Source organism: Triturus cristatus, chromosome 1_1 (assembly GCF_964204655.1).
Source record: "Triturus cristatus chromosome 1_1, aTriCri1.1, whole genome shotgun sequence".
Taxonomy (NCBI): domain Eukaryota; kingdom Metazoa; phylum Chordata; class Amphibia; order Caudata; family Salamandridae; genus Triturus; species Triturus cristatus.
In genome coordinates this window covers 61,283,913-61,303,194 of record NC_140579.1, presented here as the reverse complement: position 1 = coordinate 61,303,194, position 19,282 = coordinate 61,283,913, and the positions used below count along the sequence as shown (strand labels likewise).

At 50.3% G+C, this 19,282-nt stretch overlaps 1 long non-coding RNA gene across 1 annotated transcript in view; it reads right to left on the bottom strand.

The window, feature by feature from the left end:
• The window catches only part of LOC146869404 (uncharacterized), a 32,622-nt gene extending 26,674 nt beyond the window's left edge, over positions 1-5,948 (bottom strand). Inside the window, exon 1 of the long non-coding RNA XR_014959580.1 lies at positions 5,772-5,948. This is a non-coding gene — a long non-coding RNA (uncharacterized LOC146869404). The remainder of the gene's footprint in view (positions 1-5,771) is intronic.
• Between the last annotated feature and the right edge of the window lie 13,334 nt (positions 5,949-19,282).

Sequence of the window (19,282 nt, the reverse complement as noted above, 5' to 3'; positions counted from 1 at the left end):
CAATGTCTGAATTGTTTATAAATGTGTGTAGGCACGCGATTTTGTACTGGAAGAGAAGTGTCTCTCTCTGCACCATGGTGCAAAGGTTGTGCATGGTGAGCGGCTGCAGTCTGTGCACCAGCACAGGAGCAGTGAACAGCAGCCGAAGCTTTAATAAATAGAGCTCTGTGGTGCCTTCTACCGCTTGCGCAACTCAGCGCTGTAATGTGTTGTGCTTTTAAATAAATCTGCACCTTCCTGCCTGTAACGCAGACGCCCTTGCAGTATGGTGCAGGGGTGCCTGTGTTGGCGCTATGCAGCACACAGTGCGCCAGCGCTAGGAGATGGCAGAAATCTCTTAGTTGGTAGGGTGCATTTCTGTTGTACCCCTTTCATGCCATGCATGCTGCCCTGCATTGCGACAACAATGAGTGAATATGCTCCAGAACCTTTACATAGCACTGCAATTGATGTACCAAGACCCCTGCAATAAGGTTGCCATGGCGTTTTTCATAGCCGTGAGCTGTAAATCCTTTTTTCTGGAACATCTAGGCGCCTCTTTACCGCTTCCCGGACCATGGAGGTGATTTGGACCATGGATGCTGTTTCATTACATATTTTTGGTATTTATGTATTGCAGGCCAAGTGCCGAGAAGAAGCAGACTTTCCAACAGGGAGATATGCAACAATCAAGCCGTTCCTTGGCACGGGCAGCACAGATGACTGACGCAGACGCCACTGGCTGGGGGGGAGGAGGAACACTGTCCTGCCTCTCTGTGCCTCTCGATCATCTTCACAGACATCAGTTCATCAAAATGCCCCTGATGGCGGAAGTGACATCACACACTCTTTCACTTCCTACACCATCACAGGGCAGCCCCCTGACCCCATAGCAGGGCTCCTGGAGCTTTGCTTGCTTTCTTGTCCTTCTCCTGTCTTTGTGGCCCTGACACCAGGGATAGAAAAGGGCAAGCTATGGTCAACTGCTATCCGCATGGAAGGCGACATTTCACTAATTCAGGCGCAGTTCAGGCGCTGCATAGTTAAACTGGCCAGCTGGAAGAATCACAACTATCTCTGCCTTCATTCTGATCAGGCAGAAGTTCTCATTTTTGGGAATCCCTCCATCTGGTCCCATGAGTGGTGGCCTCAGTCTTTGGGTGAATGCCCGGCACCCGCAACTTCGGCCAGGAACTTACGAATTCTATTTGACAACAGGCTGAACACAGCCATAACAAATACAATACATTAAAACAATATCAAATTCATTAAAAAAGCGTTTTACATTCTTTGAAAAAACTCTAAAGTGGCAGCTGCATATTAACAAATTCATTTCAACTTGTTTCCTACTCTTGAGACAACTTAGGAACGTGATCCACAGTATTCCAGACAATTGCTGGGGCAAACCTTGACCCTTAATAGACTGGATTACTGAAATGCCCTATAAATCGGGCTCACTGAGTACCTCACCAGGAGGTTACAACCTATACAGAATGCAGCAGCCAGACAGATCTCTGTTAGGAGAAAATGTGACAGTGTTTCCTCCTATTAGACAGCTTCATTGGCTGCCTATGAAGGGGAGATGCCCACAAAGCTCCACATCATGCAACGCGGGGCTCATATGTCTCAGATACGTTAAACATATACTGTCCCGCCAGACTTCCATGGTGATCTTCTGCCCTCCACACTTCCATGGTGGTCTTCTGCCCTCCAGACTTCCATGGTGGTCTTCTGCCCTCCAGACTTCCATGGTGGTCTTCTGTTCTCCAGACTTCCATGGTGGTCTTCTGCCTTCCAGACTTCCATGGTGGTCTTCTGCCCTCCAGACTTCCATGGTGGTCTTCTGCCCTCCAGACTTCCATGGTGGTCTTCTGTTCTCCAGACTTCCATGTTGATCTTCTGTTCTCCAGACTTCCATGGTGGTCTTCTGCCCTCCAGACTTCCATGGTGGTCTTCTGCCCCCCAGACTTCCATGGTGGTCTTCTGTTCTCCAGACTTCCATGTTGATCTTCTGTTCTCCAGACTTCCATGGTGGTCTTCTGCCCTCCAGACTTCCATGGTGGTCTTCTGCCCTCCAGACTTCCATGGTGGTCTTCTGCCCTCCAGACTTCCATGGTGGTCTTCTGCCCTCCAGACTTCCATGGTGGTCTTCTGTTCTCCAGACTTCCATGGTGGTCTTCTGCCCTCCAGACTTCCATGGTGGTCTTCCGTTCTCCAGACTTCCATGGTGGTCTTCTGTTCTCCAGACTTCCATGGTGGTCTTCTGCCCTCCAGACTTCCATGGTGGTTTTCTGCCCTCCAGACTTTCATGGTGGTCTTCTGCCCTCCAGACTTCCAAGTTGGTCTTCTGCCCTCCAGACTTCCATGGTGGTCTTCTGCCCTCCAGACTTCCATGGTGGTCTTCTGTCCTCCAGACTTCCATGGTGGTCTTCTGTCCTCCAGACTTCCATGGGGGTCTTCTACCCTCCAGACGTCCATGGTGGTCTTCTGCTGGCCAAATTACCATCCCAAAGTTTTGTGAATTATGCCTAGGGGGCAAGGCTGTGTCTGTGTTTACTGCCCAGGCCTGGAAAAAGCTGCCTTTGGCTCTTCGTCTTGAGCCGGGCTCACAAAAATTTCGTAAACCCAAATTATTGGCATTAAAACAAAATGTGATTACCTTGTTAAAAAAAAATAACATTAATACTATTAATATCAAAATAAAATATGACAAGAACGTCAAGTTATCCTTTTTGCAGGTCATCTTTTTAGATTTTTTCAAAACCGTAGAACAATAAGGGAGCAGTCAGTTTTCAGAAGGTAGGTGCCTGCTTCTTTTCCATTTGTAATACGGAGAACTCCTTATTTCGGTAGGACAGAAATTTAATACTTAGTGTACATTAGGCCTCGCGGAGTTTGTGGAGTTTTCTGCACTCCGTGGAGCTTGAGGAGTGCAGAAAACTCCGCTTTGCGATGTGTAGCGGAGTTTTTTCCATGCTCGAGATCGCAAACGGCAAGTTCGAGATCACGAACGGTTAGTTCGCGAGCGCAAGCTGCCGCTCGGGTAGAACTTGAGTCATTTACACTTGTACGTAATGACCAGTACAATTGATGGTAATTTTATGAAAATAATCAAGCACGGAAATTTGACAGTAACCATCTTACAAACTACCTCCCCCTTTCTAAAGAATTCCCGCAAGTTCTACACAGAGGCAAAACTGGGAGCAGAAGAGAGTCCATACACAGAAAGCGCATTGCAGATAAAAGACACTGTCTAGATCACAAACTAAACGGCCTCTGGACTCACTCAATGGCACCGCTAACAGACTGGGGTCAGATGTAAATACTTATTAGTTAACTGTGTAAGCCCACCACCCCTGCTGGTATGTGGAAGTGTGTATAAAGGAAAGGTGTTGACTGCAGCGTGTGCCCTAGCAGCTGAGCACGAGGCAAGCCATGTTTTTAGGCTTTACAGAAACTGACACTGTACTGGAAGGAATGATGCAAAATGAAGTACTGGATGATTGACATTGAATGGCCGGAGTCTGATTGGCAGTTGGAATGTACATTGGCCGGAGGGAGTTAGAGAGAAAGAGAGAGAGCGAGAGAAAACGAGACAGAGAGAGAGAGAGAGGGAGAGAGAGATTTTTTTCCAGACTGTCGAGGGGATTGAGAGCTAATCTGCCAGAGGTAGAAGAGTAGCGCATGTGGCCAGCAGTAGGCCCAGCTCTAGAGGAGAGACAGGTGGCCAGGCCCACCCAAGGGAACCCAGTGGACTTCCCAAGGCCCATACAGAAGAGTGTCCATTTGTGTTTCTTTTTCAATGTTTGACATGTGCCTGCTCCTGTCCTCTGTGCCTAGCATCTCACTCACATGAGAGCTGAGGGAAAAGCACTTTTTTGCTGTAACATATTCAAGGTTTTCTTTCTTTGCCCACGAGGACGGGACACTCTCAATATCCGCCAGGGAAACTTCTTCCCGGGTCAAGACCTTGACCGGTAAACTACCAATTGAAAAGGTTGCTTGTTGTCTGAGAAAAATGGCAATTTCTTTCTTTAAGGAGATTCTTGAAAGGCCCTAAGCTGGTGCCTGCATATAATGTGTAAACTTCTCTGTATTCTTTTTTACACTCAAAACCTTGAAACAGCAAGCCGGACAAACACACAACCTCCAGACTACTGATTGCCCCAAAAGAGTCCCAAAATTGTGAGTGTTATAGCTCACACGCTGTGCATCTCCCACATCGTTATCTCAGTATGTGTCACCCGTTCCCAGCCCCGCCCCTTGCTCCCTCCGCCCAGATGTACCCTCTGTCCCTCCCTCCCCGTGCTTGCCATGCTCCAATCCGCAGCCTGTCGCCTCATTCTACGCTGTCCTTTCTGCTCCACTCCACCCACCTCCACTCCTCGGAGATGGCACATAGCCCAAGTCAGGTGCGCACCTTCAGTCACTCCTGGCACTGTTCCAACAGCACTTTCCCTGCAGGATAGTTTTAGTCCATACTTGCAAAGCTACAAATCCCAGAATGCAAACTGTTTTGACTAACTCTTCAGAAATAGCAATATGTATCACACAAGAGATGAGGCCACGTTGCAGATGTAACTCCTCTCCCAGTGCCTGAACCCTCACCCACACCCCCTTCTTTCTACTGACCTGCTCACAGCACCTCACCAACAGAGATGGGGTCAGTCTGTGTTGCGCATGAGCAGCTTAAAGATGTGTACGCAGAATGAAAAAGAAAAAAGTAGATCCTTAAATGTGAGCAGTGGAAGGATACAAATCAGTGAATCAAAGGGATTGTGATGAGTCTATGCTTCAGGGGAGGGACAAACACAAAACGTTGACGGTAAACCATTGAGTATGAAGCAAGTAAACGAGAGTGACAATAAAGCCAACCAATGGTAAACAAGGGGCGGGCTGTAGAGCCCACTTGAAGGTCTCAATAAGTCTTTCGCAACCAGACGCTCGACCGATAAAGGATACTGAGAATTTTACAGAAATTATTTTTCGCTTACTAAACTTTTCCTTCCAGAGCAGCAAAACGTTACAAAATGGCTTGTATAGGTTTCTAAAAAACCCCTAGACACTTCCCAGACATGGAGTGGGGGGGGGGCCTAGCCATTGTAACATAGGTCATGCCGGGCAGTCAGTAAAGTTAAAGGACAGCTAGTTATATTGGGGACCCCGAGAAGAGCAGCCATAGGGGAATGCATACGTATACTCTGACCAGTCCCTGTGCCTGGCTTTCCAGAGGGTTCCTCGCTTCCTTCATGTACCCTGCTTCACCCGGCTAGCATTGTGTCATTTGTAGGAGGATTTGTGTATCCCTGTTGTACATTAACACGCTGACTAGAAAAGGCAGATTTACAACAAACTATAGCACACAGTGACAATAATGCATTCATTATAACGAGTCCTGTGCACTTTGACACACATAAACTGGGTGTTGTGTTTAAAAACATGCTTGGTGTATGGCGCCAAAACAGTTTGAGACATCCCTGGCTGCGAAGAATTTGTTTTTATGATACTAACGGGGCAGAACTTTTGGGGTGGTCGGTGGGCAACGTCATACACTATGGGTCCTAACAGGGAGGCCTCAACTCAACCAGGGAGAGGCCCTCCTGTTAACAACAAGGGGCAAAGTGCAGCCCACTGCCCCCCTCCGCCCTGGCTTCTTGTGGGGGTCCCTTAGGACTCTCCCTTGAGGGGCTCCGGTGAAGCCCCTCCCTCACGACATTTGTGGAGCCGCAAGTAGCCATCATTTTAGGAAGCAAAACTACTCCGTTCTGCCCAGCTCGGAATAGGGGTCTCACCTGAGGCAGTTCTCGAAGCTGAAGCCACCTGCGGGGGGCGTGAGTGAGACCCCCCTGGCGAGCATGGTGGGCGCACAAGCCTCCGGTCCCTCTCGCTCGTTCTCTCGCCCTCTGTCTCTTCCTCTGCTCTCTCAGTCTCTTTTCCGTGTCTCTCTGCTTCTCCCTTGCGCGTAGTCTGCTGCCTCCCCGGTCTCACCCCTCACCCCGTTGTCTCTTTCACTTTCGGTTTGCGGTCACACGTCTGTTTGGCTCGGCTCCGGTGCTTACCCCGCCCAAAGGGGATTTTTGTTATCCCTCGTGAGGCTTGCAGGGCAGGCCGCCATGTGCCCGCTAGAGCTGCCACCCTCCCAGGAGGGTAAGATGACTTTTCTGCCTTTGTTTGCTTTAATTATTAGTCAGAGATCATCAACGCAGCCCTGGGACACGTTTACAAGTGCTTTCTATTTATATTTGCGGGGTGTGTGTGTGTGAGCAGGTACGTTAAAAAAACATTTTTATTGCAGTAAAAAACATAGGTCAAGGCGGATATCAAAGTATAACATTCCGTAACAATGAGCTGGAGTTGATCCAACTTGCATCCAGCATCCAGAAGGAGATCTTTACCAGCGAGCCAACGTATCCAACGACACAGCACATCTGGCTTTGTGCAGCAAACAGTTTATACATCTGGAGTAAAGCAAAGAAAGACTAAGCTGCAGCGGAGGAACCAAAACAAGGAGGGGAGGGGCCCCGAGGTGGAAGGAGGGGAGGGGCCTCGAGGTGGAAGGAGGGGAGGGGCCCCGAGGTGGAAGGAGGGGAGGGCCCCGAGGCGGAAGGAGGAGAGGGGCCCCGAGGCGGAAGGAGGGGAGGGGCCTCGAGGTGGAAGGAGGGGAGGGGCCCCGAGGTGGAAGGAGGGGAGGGCCCCGAGGCGGAAGGAGGGGAGGGGCCCCGAGGCGGAAGGAGGGGAGGGGCCTCGAGGTGGAAGGAGGGGAGGGGCCCCGAGGTGGAAGGAGGGGAGGGGCCCCGAGGTGGAAGGAGGGGAGGGGCCTCGAGGTGGAAGGAGGGGAGGGGCCCCGAGGTGGAAGGAGGGGAGGGCCCCGAGGCGGAAGGAGGGGAGGGGCCCCGAGGTGGAAGGAGGGGAGGGGCCCCGAGGTGGAAGGAGGGGAGGGGCCCCGAGGTGGAAGGAGGGGAGGGCCCCGAGGTGGAAGGAGGGGAGGGGTAGACGGAAGCGAGAGGAGCACAAAGCAAAAGGCGCCAACCACGCCTCCCGCAGAGGGAGCATGTATGTTGACATGTAGCATTGGAATGTATGACGTTACAACGCAACAATTTACAACGCATGCCTTTAAAACGCAGTTTTTACATCGCAACATCCATTACAACGCATGTTTTTACAACGCATGCCATTACAATGCATACCATTACAACACATACCATTACATCGCATAATTTTGGGGGGTAACAGTAGGGTAAGTGTTAGATAGTGTAGGGGTCAAAATTACTATTCCCACTCCTGAGAGTGCAACAGTAGGGTAAGTGTTGGATAGAGTAGGGGTTAAAATTACTATACCCACTCCAGTGAGTGCAACAGTAGGGTAAGTGTTGGTGTAGGGGTAAAAACTAGGCGTTGTAATGGTATGCATTGTAATGGCATGCGTTGTAGTGACATGTGTTGTAATGGCATTCGATGTAAAGGTTTTTTGGATGTAATGACTGCATTGTAAAGGTAGTGTGTAGTAATGACTGCGTTGTAAAGGTTGTTTCCCTTAGAATTGTGTGTGTGTGAGCGAGTGAGAAATTATAAGTGAGTCAAAGTAAGAGTGAATGAGAGAGTGCACATCAGTGAGTAGGGTGAGAGTAAGTACAAGAGACTGAGGGAATATGAATGAGTGCAAGTGAGTGCATATCAGTGAGCAAGAGTGAGGGGTGAGAATGAGTGTGTGTAGGAGACTGGTTTAGTATATGTTGCACACTTATCTAAGTAAAGCACCCGGCACAAATTCAGACAACACTTATGGTGATTTCAGTGGTCTTACACAACCATAGAGAGCTCTCTAAGTGGTAGATGGAGAGAGCAGCCTTCAGGCTTAGTCCAGAAGGAGTGTGAAGCAGCTTGTTTGACCAGATCCAGTCATATAGTGTAGGTTAAACTAAAAGAACCACACGGTGTAGTTATAAAAATAGTTATATTTACTATATAAACTCACTAACGTATTGGTATATATCCTACCTGGCGATATCAACACAATACTCACAATATTTCAAATGTAAACAGGTAAGTAGCACAAATACACAGTGGTCTCCAGGGGGAGACCACACCATACACTAAAGAAGTGGAATGCGAACTGCAACCAAAGTTGGGACCTGGACCAGAAGACTCAGAAGAGCCGGGGACACAAGGAACCACCCAAGGTAAGTACCCAGGAGCCCCACAGAGGCTGTGTGCGGAGTGGAAACACAGCTGCGTTCTCAATGCAAGTCGCTAGGGAAGTCGCGGTTGCAGTTTTTAAGAAGAAGGACCCTTACCAGTTTACCAGTTGACCCAGAAGAAACCCTGTGGAAGACAGAAGGTTGGAGAGTCACCCCACCGTGGGTACCCCAGGAACCAGGATACATACACCAGGGCAGCTTGGTGCATAGGTGCGAAGTGACATCGGAAACTGCCGTAGACCACAATGGAGGACGTCAGTAAAGATGCAGCTGGCGAAGAAGGTGAAAAGAGTCCAGTTAAATCCATGGATGGATTCATGAAGCAGAGGGGACAGAGTCTATGCCACTCGGAAGTGAGCAGGCGGAACGGAAGACCAATGAACACCGATGACGCAAGATGCAGGAGTGAAGACAGTGAACTTGTCGCTGCAGCTGTGCGGACCAGGCGATGCTGTGGAAGACCAGTAGCCGTTCACGAGCTGTCCCAAGTTGGATGTCAAGAACAAGAGTCTCGGTGGCCAGCGGGAACACCAACAAGCCTTGGCTGCAGCAACTAAGGTGGTATACAAAAAAGGTGCAGCGTTGGGACCAGCAAGGTCCAAGGGACTCACCCAGTGCAGGAGAGTCGGAGCAGGCCCCAAGCAAGCAGGGGGGCCCACCGAAGCCAAAAAAGACACTCAAGAGGACCCACAGGCCAAAGGCACAGGAGTTGCAAGAGGACCGTGAGCAGCTCACCAAAGATGCAGGCCCACGGTGCAGAGGATGCAGTGAAGACAAAGATCTTGGCAGGATGAGATGCTGGAGACTGGAGCTTCTTGTAGCCCGAAGATCTCTGGAGGACAGAGTCAACAAGCCTTGGCAATGGTAAGTCAATATGGTGCACAGGGGTTCTGTTCCAGCGGTTATGATGGGGATAATGGCCTCAAAATTGCGTCGAAGACTTTGGGAGTCCATAGGGCGTTAGGAGCAGTAGACCGGTCAGCTTGGTTGTGGTGCCTGCAGATGCAGGGAAATGACTCCTTCACTCCAAGGAAGATTACTTCTGGTGTTTTTGATGCTGCCCACAGGCCTGGAGAAGAACCTGGATGAAGCACAGGTACAGATAACACAGAAGACTGGCAAGACGACAAGACCAGTAGCAGCAGGAGTCTTGGATTGAATCTTGTCCCATGACGAATCTGAAGAGCCACCCACAGGTAAGCCCATAAGTACGTTAGGGAAAGGGTTGGGACAATTCAAGGCTTCCTCCCAGAGGAGGGGCTGGACAGAGGGCAGATACTCCCATGTCCTTTGTCCAGTTTCGCGCCAGAGCAGGAGCCAACTGCTCCCTGAACAGGCTCAAACTGGAGTATGCAAGGAGGGCATCCAATGTGCCATTCAAAGCAGTCTGGTGGTGCTGGCAAGCACCCCCACCCCAGCCCAATACACTAAGTCCTGTCTAGGAGATGGTTACACCTCATTGTGACAGGAAACCTGTTGTTCTACCTTACCCTGCTCAAGCGCAGCTCAACAGCAGGAGGGCATAATCCTGTCGGTGGTCGGCAGCAGCACTAGCTTGCTATCAGACCCTAAAAGGCTGATACCTGGAATAAAGTGGGACACCCTAGGGGGAGCCCCCCAGTACATGTGATCCTACATCCTACACTGGAATCAGTGTTGGGGTAGGATTCCAACATGTTTGATACCAAACATGACTGGTTTCAGTGCAGCCAATATATAGATAGATATCTCATATTTGACTTGATGTCCGCTATATGTATTAAATGGCTGATCGCACTTACAAAGCTTGGATACTCGACTCCAGGGTTTGTAGAGGAGCCCGGCTCATGCAGGGGTATGCTCACACTTGTAACCAAGCACCCTGCCCTCAGGACTGAAGAGCCTGCCATAGGGGTGACTTATATGGTTTAAGTGCACTGACCTCAGATATAAGTGGTGCTAGCACCAACTTACACAGGCTGCAATGGCAGGCCTGTAGTCACAGTTGACGTGGTCTCTCATGGGTGGCATAATAGATGCTGCAGCCCCTGGAAGACCCATGGTGTACCTATGCCCTGGGTGCCTCAGTACCTTATACTAGGGACTTACTAGGGTACACCAGTAGCCAATTGTGAAGGAACCAAAGTACTTACCATAACACATTTAGGGAGGAAGCACAGTGACTGGAGTCCTGATTAGCAGGATCCCAGTCAGACTAGTCAGAAAACAGAATAACACCAGCAAAAAGTGGGGGTAACCATGAAAGCAGATCCTACTTTCCTACAGTGTGAATAAGTCAATCTAAGTGAGCATTAGTGAGAATGCGTTGTTATGCTTTTAAATATGTTGTTGGACCTGACATACTTCTTGGCTAAAAGAGGGTCCCATGCAGGGGCGGCTCCTCCGTTGGAGAGGAGAAGCGTCGCCCCACTAAAATTACCCCCAGAGATGAAAAATAAAATGGTAATTCATTACCATTTTATTTTCCATCCCTGTCCCAAACAGAGCCTCAGGACGGGCAGGGCCTGCTGAGTGACAACAGCAGGGAGGGCTGTGAATGCACTGTCTTTTTGTTCAGCCGTCTTGCGACAGCCACCCGCACATGCGCATTTTAAACATCTCTAAACCAGCTGTTTGAAGACAGCTGGGCTTGAGCAAGTGCAGGTCTCCAGAGCGCTGTTGAGCACCGAGTGAGGCTGCTCCCTCCAATCAGGGCTCTGCTCTCATGCTGCATGAAAGCAGTGCCAGGATTGTTCAAGGGAGTTTCCTGTTGGCCATTTTGCAATCGGAGAAAGAAGAAGTCTGGTGCAGAGGACAACGTGCTCGTCTTAAGGTAAGATATTTTTTTAAATATTATTTTTGCGCATGCCTGCTCTCCTCTCCCCATAGATGCCAGCCACCACTGCTCCCATGGCAAAATGCTGGTGTGGCACACTGGAGGCAATACTTGCATATCTTCAACATCTACATGGCCCCCCTCACAGCCATCGTCCGACAACACGGCCTCAACATCGTATCCTACGCCGACAAAACCCAGTTCATCCTCTCCCTCACCAAAGACCCCACCACTGCCAAACTCAGCTTCCAGAAAGGAATGCAAGACGTCGCAGTCTGGATGACCAACAGCTGCCTGCAGCTCAACGCCAAGAAGACAGAAGTCCTCGTCCTCGGTACCACCCCTTCTGCATGGGCCTACAAATGCCTACACAACAACGGACCCAAATACCTCAAAGACAGAATCAACTTCCACGTACCCAAAAGAAACCTCCGATCTTCCAACCTCGCCCTGGCCAAAATCCTGCTCATCCACAGAGCCAGATCAGGCAGAAGATCCTTCTCTCACATTGCAGCAAAGACCTGGAACGAGCTACCGGCAGACATCAGACGAGCCCCCTCCCTGAACACCTTCAGGAAAACCCTCAAGACCTGGCTCCTCGGCTACACAGATGTGCGGACCACCCACCCCCCCAGCGCCTTGAGACCCTCACGGGTGAGTAGCGCGCTTACAATTCCCTGACTGATTGATTGATTGATTGATTGGGATACCCACAGCAAAAGGCTGGCACTGGAGGTGAATCTTGGCATGAGGCACCCATGGAAAAATACTGGGGCTGGCGTACTGGAGGAATTCTTTGCAAAGGTGGTACCATTGGTAAAATGCTGGGACTGGCACAATGGAGGAACTTCATGGCATTAGGGTGGATCCATGACAAAATACTGTTACCGATATGCTGCAGTTAACTGTGTGGAAATTTAGTTCGTAACTGAGCATTATCTGCGCCATCTTGTCTCTCTCCAGTGCCGCACGCAGAAACGCACGGCGGCTATTTTAGACACCATGGCCCCTCTCCGCGCTCATTGCCGATCGCCAGCGCGTCCCTCTGGCGCTGCGAACATCCCCCTGCGCGCCGGCCACCCCCGCTCTCTCATACATGGACCATAAACCCTCTCCTTCTGCGTGACCCTGCCATGGAACCACATCCCGCGCCTGACCAACACCTCCTTTCATCCCATACATGGCCATACATCCTTTTGATAACCCCCTTCCTCTGCGCCCGATTGTCCGAACCGATCCCAGGCCATCACCTAACCCTGCGGATGCAGTTTATTGCCCCTACTGTAAGGGAAACACCCCACATCAAAGGGATTACAGAAGATCAACACCCCACCCCCTGAGACCCGACCAGTCGCACACACCCCCAGGAATTGGCGGAATGTCCAGCTGTGTGATAGCCATCTCCTACTGTGGGTGGGGTGGGGACTTCTACTGTAGATATGTGTGGGAACAAGCTTGAAGTGGGGATTCAAAGGATGTCTTTCCATACATCAAAGTCTCAACAAGAATGTATCACATGTAATAAAGCAATAAACCTGTGTATAAGAGGCCAGGCCTCAGAGATGTGGTTAGAGCACCTCGAGACGATACCTTGCTGTCCGATCTGACGTGTTCTGCTCCGACGGAATAAAACTTTGTTTCCTGCCTTCCAGTCTCCGGCGCCTGCCTCTTTTGTTGGTTAATCATCGAATGGTATAAGAGGCGATTACCGCCGGGCAATACTTGAAAGGTTATCGACTGAAACTGCCGCTACCATTTAACAATTGGCGTCCCAAGCGTGGGGCCCATCAGCGACACGTGGATCCAACGGGAGAGGTCCCAACGACAGAGTGAACGACTGCAACGATCGGGAAGAGCTCCTGCCCGATAGACCCTCGTCTGGCAGCCGATCATCCGAACTTCACTGGTTCCGAGCAGACCTCTCTCGAGTGATCTACGGTCCTGACTGGGAACCATCAGGAGTGCCGCGGCAAATACGGAGAGTAGAGGACGATCGGGCGCTGGAGACGGAAGACGAGAAACTGTCCTTGCGGTCTGGGTAAGGTCGTGTAACACGACAAATTGCGAAACGATTGATTGATTGATTGATTGAAAATACTAGTATTGCTTATTTGATTGTTCTTTTTGAGATATTCACTGCCTACAAACGGGGAAGAGTAGAAATACTCTCTCTCCCTTTGCAGATAGTGAAGGGTAGGTAACGCGGACTTTTGTCCCCCTTTGTAATCTGTCGTGCCTATTTTTCTCCCCACTGATTGATTGTCCGAACATTGATTGTTTTTGAAGAATAGTGCTCTTTGAGATATTCTCTGTTTGCAAATAACGTAGAATAGAAATATTCTGTCTAGTCTTTGCAGATAGTGAAGGGTAGGTAACGCAGACTTTTGTCCCCCTTTGTAATCTGTCGTGCCTATTTTTCTCCCCATTGATTGATTGTCCGAACATTGGTTGTTCGATATTGGTTCTTTTGAGGTATTCTCTGCTTACAAATAACGTGGAATAGAGAAATTCTGTCTAGTCTTTGCAAGCAGTGAAAAGATAGGTAGTGCAGACTTTTGTCCCCGTTGTAACCCGTCATGCCTATCTTCTCCCCACTGATTGGTAGTTGGTTCTGCCCGGACCGCTTATTAGAGATGAACCATCCGGCTCCACTGGAAGGCACCCCTAATAAGGACATGTTTACTAAATATGGACTAGTCGCTGTAGCTTATAGCAAACTATGGCATAAATATACAAAGAAGGACTCCGAAAGTCAGTGGCCACTGATGGGATCCTTTGATGACCATAAAATAGAAACGCTAGAAATAGCTCTACGTAGCAATAAAACGACGCCCACTATGCTCGACAGTATCGGCATGTGGCGCAAAGAAACAACGCAACGGAAAAAGAGAGAAGTAAAGGCAGAAAAAGAACTACGAAAGGCAGCTCACCTTGCCGCCAGAAAGTTAGAGGAAGAAATAAAGGAGAGAAAGGAAGCTAAACAAAAACAAGAATCTGAAACGTCAGGCCAGTGCCCTGTTAGGACCCCCTCTACGCTCTACCCTGAGTTGCCTTCCAAGCAACGGGCGAACGATGAATTGCTATTAGGTCCTCCGATCATCTACATGCCCCCTCCATACGCTCCCTCCCAGCCTATAGTGCAGCACCCACAACCCCCGAACACAAACGAAAGCAGTACCAGGGCCTCGGTCCTCGCAGCCTCCGCGCCGGCCGAGCCTCTTGTACTAAACACAGCGTTAGCAATAACGTTAGATGACCCCGAGACGAGAAAGAAAGATTCCGCCAGAATGAATCGGCTAACAAAGGATGAACGAGCCGGAATCGATAAGGTAGCGAGAACACTAGTAGAATGGAAGGAAAGCGAGGAATATGTGACAGATACGTATAACTCGTATGCCGACAACCACAGACGACACTTTGTCGTACGACTCTGTTATCACACTCTGAATGCCTATGAGGATAGGTACCGGGACAAAGGTCCCGAAGGCTTAGCAACCTTGAATAGAAAGGTTGATATTGGGGAAGGGGGAGAGAGCGATGTGACGGACCTCTTCACACGTACACTCGAAGTCTTCCGACATCTTAAAGAACACAGGCAGACGACCAAGACAGAAACCCCCATAGCGACTGAACCCCAGGCAGGAAAAGCTGATACCATGATGCCCATCAAGGAAGCCGCTCCTTACTGGGTCCCCCCACGAGGTCAGGGAACACACGATGACATCAACCACCAAGATGCGAAGGGAAGGATTGTATATAACTGGGTCTATCAGCCATGGGACCGACAAGACATCCTGACCTTTAGAAAAACCCTACCCGACTTAAGAAAAACCCGACTGCCTTTTACACAGAACTAGGTACGGCCTTAGGTTCAACTATAATGACCTTGGCGGACATCGATTTGTTCTTCGGGTTATGTCTGCCGGCTGATGTGTGGAAGCAAATCCGGAAAGTCGACCACGCTGAGCCGTTCGGATATACCTGGGTACAACTCGATACCATAGACAAGCAGCGAGAACCTGGACAGAAACCTCTAAAGGCCATATTGGAACTCCCAGACAAGATTGTTCAGAAATTAAAGACCCTAATCCCAGAAAGGAAGGTAGACTGGTCGATAGTGACGGCTTGCCGCCAGAAACCCCAGGAGGACGTATCCGAATACTTCTCTCGATTCGAGACAATGTTTTCCGATTATAGTGGCCAGGACATGACCACTGCAACCGGACATCACCTCTTTGTCCAGAATTATGTGAAGGGTCTGTCACAGGAAGTCTCCCAGAAGTTACAGACCAGCGAGAGTAGTTGGGCAGCCTCCAAACCCGCGGCTATCCTCCAGATGGCCCAGTACTACGAACACCAAAAGAATGAGAATGATAGGGCGTCCGAGAGAAAGAAAAAGGAGCTGAAGGAAAGGGTAATGATCGCACAGTTGCAAGGGGTGACCATAGGAAGGGAACCTCCCAAGGGAAACTACCAACCGACTGCTCCTAGAAGACTACCCCCTAGAGACCATGCACCCACACCCTACGCTGGATGCAGGGACTTAGACGAGAATCAGTGTGCGTTCTGTAAAAGGTTCGGACACTGGAAATCCCAGTGCCCGGTCCTTCTGGATATGAACAAGAATAGGGACACAAGAGACATAGCAAACAGCCCCAGAAATAGAGGACAGGGGTGAGGGTACACGAACGACACAACCAACGACAGGCCGGACAGACCAAACACCTTCGACCGCCCCCGACAGAACCAGTGCCAGCAGTCCGACTACGAAAACACCCATGACTTTGCATAGGGCCGCCAGGGGCAAGGGAGGGATCCAGTCGAACTCCGTGTTGACCAGCAAGGTCCTTACGTCACTGCTAAGGTCCTGGGCACAAAGTCTCAATTTTTGGTAGATACTGGGGCGACACGTAGTGCGCTATCTAAACGGCTGATCCCAAGGGCACCCTTGTCTGGCTCACATGTAACCTCAATAGGCTTTGATGGAACGCCCTCCACTAATCCCTTGTCAGCACCAATCTCCTTTGACTTGGAAAATAACACCACTGACACGACATTTCTGCTCTCCTCCAACACCCCCGACGCCATTATGGGTCTTGATTTACTAAAACATTTCCGGGCTACCATCAGATGTTCCCCAGACGGAGTTCGAGTCATACTGCACGATAACCCAGATCTGTTCAGGCCTTGTCCTGCACGACGTATGTTCTCCATAACCGATGCTGACCTGTCCCTACTTGACACGTTACCCACACACCTATGGGCTAAAACCGACTCAGACGTAGGACGCATGGTGATCAACCCTGTACACATAACTGTCCGACCGGACGCAGTGCTCCCAAAGCTTCCACAGTATCGGATATCACCCGAAGGCGAGAAGGCATTGGTGGAAATCATCCAGTCCCTAGTCGATGCAGGAGTTGTAGAAGAAGTAGTTAGTAATGTTTGCAACAGCCCTATCTTACCCATTGTTAAGAAGCAAGGCGAGGGAGATGAGAAAGCATACCGCTTCATTATCGACTTACGAGAGGTTAACAAAGTAGTCATACCTCAGTACCCCGTAGTCTCAGATATCACCACCATCCTCACCCTGATTCCGTCCACTGCCACTACCTTAACAGCTATTGATCTCAAGAACGCATTCTTTTCCATCCCCATCCACCCAGACAGCCGCTACCTTTTCGGCTTCACCTTAAAAGCCCGTTCGTACAGATTTTGTAGGGCACCACAAGGCTACACCGAGAGTCCCAGCATATATAGCCAAGCCCTCAAAAGACAGCTGGATGCAGTTCAACTACCGGACGGAGTGGTGTTAATACAGTACGTCAATGATATTCTTTTGGCGGCCGACACCACTCCACTCGCAGTCACAGCCACCATCCACCTCCTCCACTTCCTCATGGAGAACGGTCACAAGGTCTCCAGGAAGAAGTTGCAATTCGCCAACCCCAAGTGACATACCTAGGCCACCTCCTATCCAAAGATGGGAGGAAGCTTACACCTGACCGAATTCAGACCATCCTAGAAACCCCCGTTCCCAAAACTCAGAAGCAAGTGCGGTCTCTGGTAGGCCTCACCTCCTTCTGTCGACAGTGGTTGCCAAACTTCAGTCTTATTATAAAACCTCTGCTTTCCCTGTTGGCTAAAGATGTCCCCTTCCCCCTCCCCTGGACACCCGAATGCCAATCCTCCTTCGAAGAATTACGAGATGCCCTTTGCTCAGCACCAGTCCTAGGAACCCCAGACTACACTAAACCTTTCTCCCTCTTCACCCACGAAAGAGAGGGATGCGCGTTGTCTGTTCTAACCCAGTCCATAGGTCCCAAGCAACGCCCTTGTGCCTACTTCTCTGCCACTCTTGACCCTGTAGCCAGAGCTTTGCCCGCATGCCTTCGAGCGGTAGCCGCCACTGCTGTCTCTGTCCGACAAAGTGAGAGGATCGTGCTTTCGAACCCCCTCACCGTGCTAGTACCCCATGCAGTTGACACCCTCCTGAACCAGACTAAGACTCAACACCTGACTAGCGCACGACTGACTGGTTATGAACTGACTCTGCTTGCACCTCACATCACGTTGAAACGATGCACCACTCTGAACCCAGCCACTCTGCTACCTCTCCCTGACAATGACCCCAATGCGTCCCCTATACATGACTGTGTGACCCTCACCGACGAACAGACCAAGAGTAGGGTTGACCTCCGAGATACTGCCTTCCCAGATCCTGACGGAGAGCTGTGGGTAGATGGCTCATGCATCAAGCTCCCCGACGGCACCACTTCAGCCGCCTATGCAGTCACCACGGCCTGAACAGTTGTTGAGACAGCCCGCATCACACAGCGATCCGCACAGGCGGCTGAACTGATTGCTCTCACACGAGCATGCATCCTAGCAGCGGGGACAACCGCAAACATTTACACCGACAGCCAGTACGCCTTCGGGGTGGTTCACCACTTTGGACTCCTATGGAAGGAGAGGGGATTCCTGACTTCCCATGGCACACCCATCCTACATGGAGATCTAGTCTCCGCTCTGACCGAAGCAGTCCTCCTCCCCACACGGCTAGCTGTGATCAAATGCCAAGCGCACAAAAAGGTGACGGACATTATAGGACAGGGAAATGCGCTGGCTGACATCACTGCCCGAACCACAGCCGAGAATAGGTCAACAACACGCATGTACGTGACGAGGTCACAAACTGAAAAATGGAAAGATGCTAAGGAAACCATTAGAGACATACAATTGGCCAGCTCACCACACGAATTGACTGAATGGGCACGGGTGGGATTGAAAGATGATGAAGGTTGCTGGCGAACTAGAGACACGAACAAATGGTTGCTACCTGACTCATACCTGATTCCCATGCTGACCATGACACACTCCCCCGCACACATAGGGTCTGCCCCCATGATTGAACTCATCTCCAAAGTCTGGCACAACGACAAAATCCCAGACTCAGCTAAACGCCTAGTCCAACAATGTCTGATATGCCTCCAACACAACCCTGGTAAAGGAACTGCTGTACCCCGGGGAGGGTTTGGGGTTCCTAGTCACCCCTTTGAAGTCCTACAGATGGACTACATTCAGTTAGAAAGGTGCCAAACCCTGAAGTACGTGCTTGTCGTTGTGTGCGCCTTCAGCAAATGGGTGGAAGCCTATCCAACCCGCGACAACACTGCTATGACTACCGCAAAAGTACTACTGAAAGAATTCTTCCCCCGCTACGGCCTTTGTCGAATTTTGTGGAGTGACAACGGCCCCCACTTCGTAGCCGAAGTTATCCAACTCATCTTAAAAGGGTTGGGTGTAAAACAGAAGTTTCATGTGGTCTTCCACCCCCAATCTGCAGGCTTGGTTGAGCGACATAATGCCACATTGAAACTCAAACTAGCCAAAATAGTTGCCACCACAGGACTGAAATGGCCAGACGCCCTCCCACTATCATTGCTATCAATGCGTTCCACTCCTACCAAACACCACTTAACCCCCTACGAGGTCGTCTTCGGGCGACCCATGAACCTTTGGACTGCGCCAAAACCAGCATCCATTCACGACGTCCCTGACGTCCTCATGTCTGACTATCTGTACAATCTAACTAAAACGTTGTCTGTTATCCATCAGCAGGTGCTGCAAGCCATTCCCGATGCTTCCAGGGGCCCCGGACACGACATCCAACCCGGTGCCTTTGTCCTAGTGCGCAACTTCCAGCGCACCAAGAGTCTGGAGCCCCGGTGGACGGGCCCCCTGCAAGTCCTGATCACCACCCGAACAGCTCTTCGAGTGGAGGGGA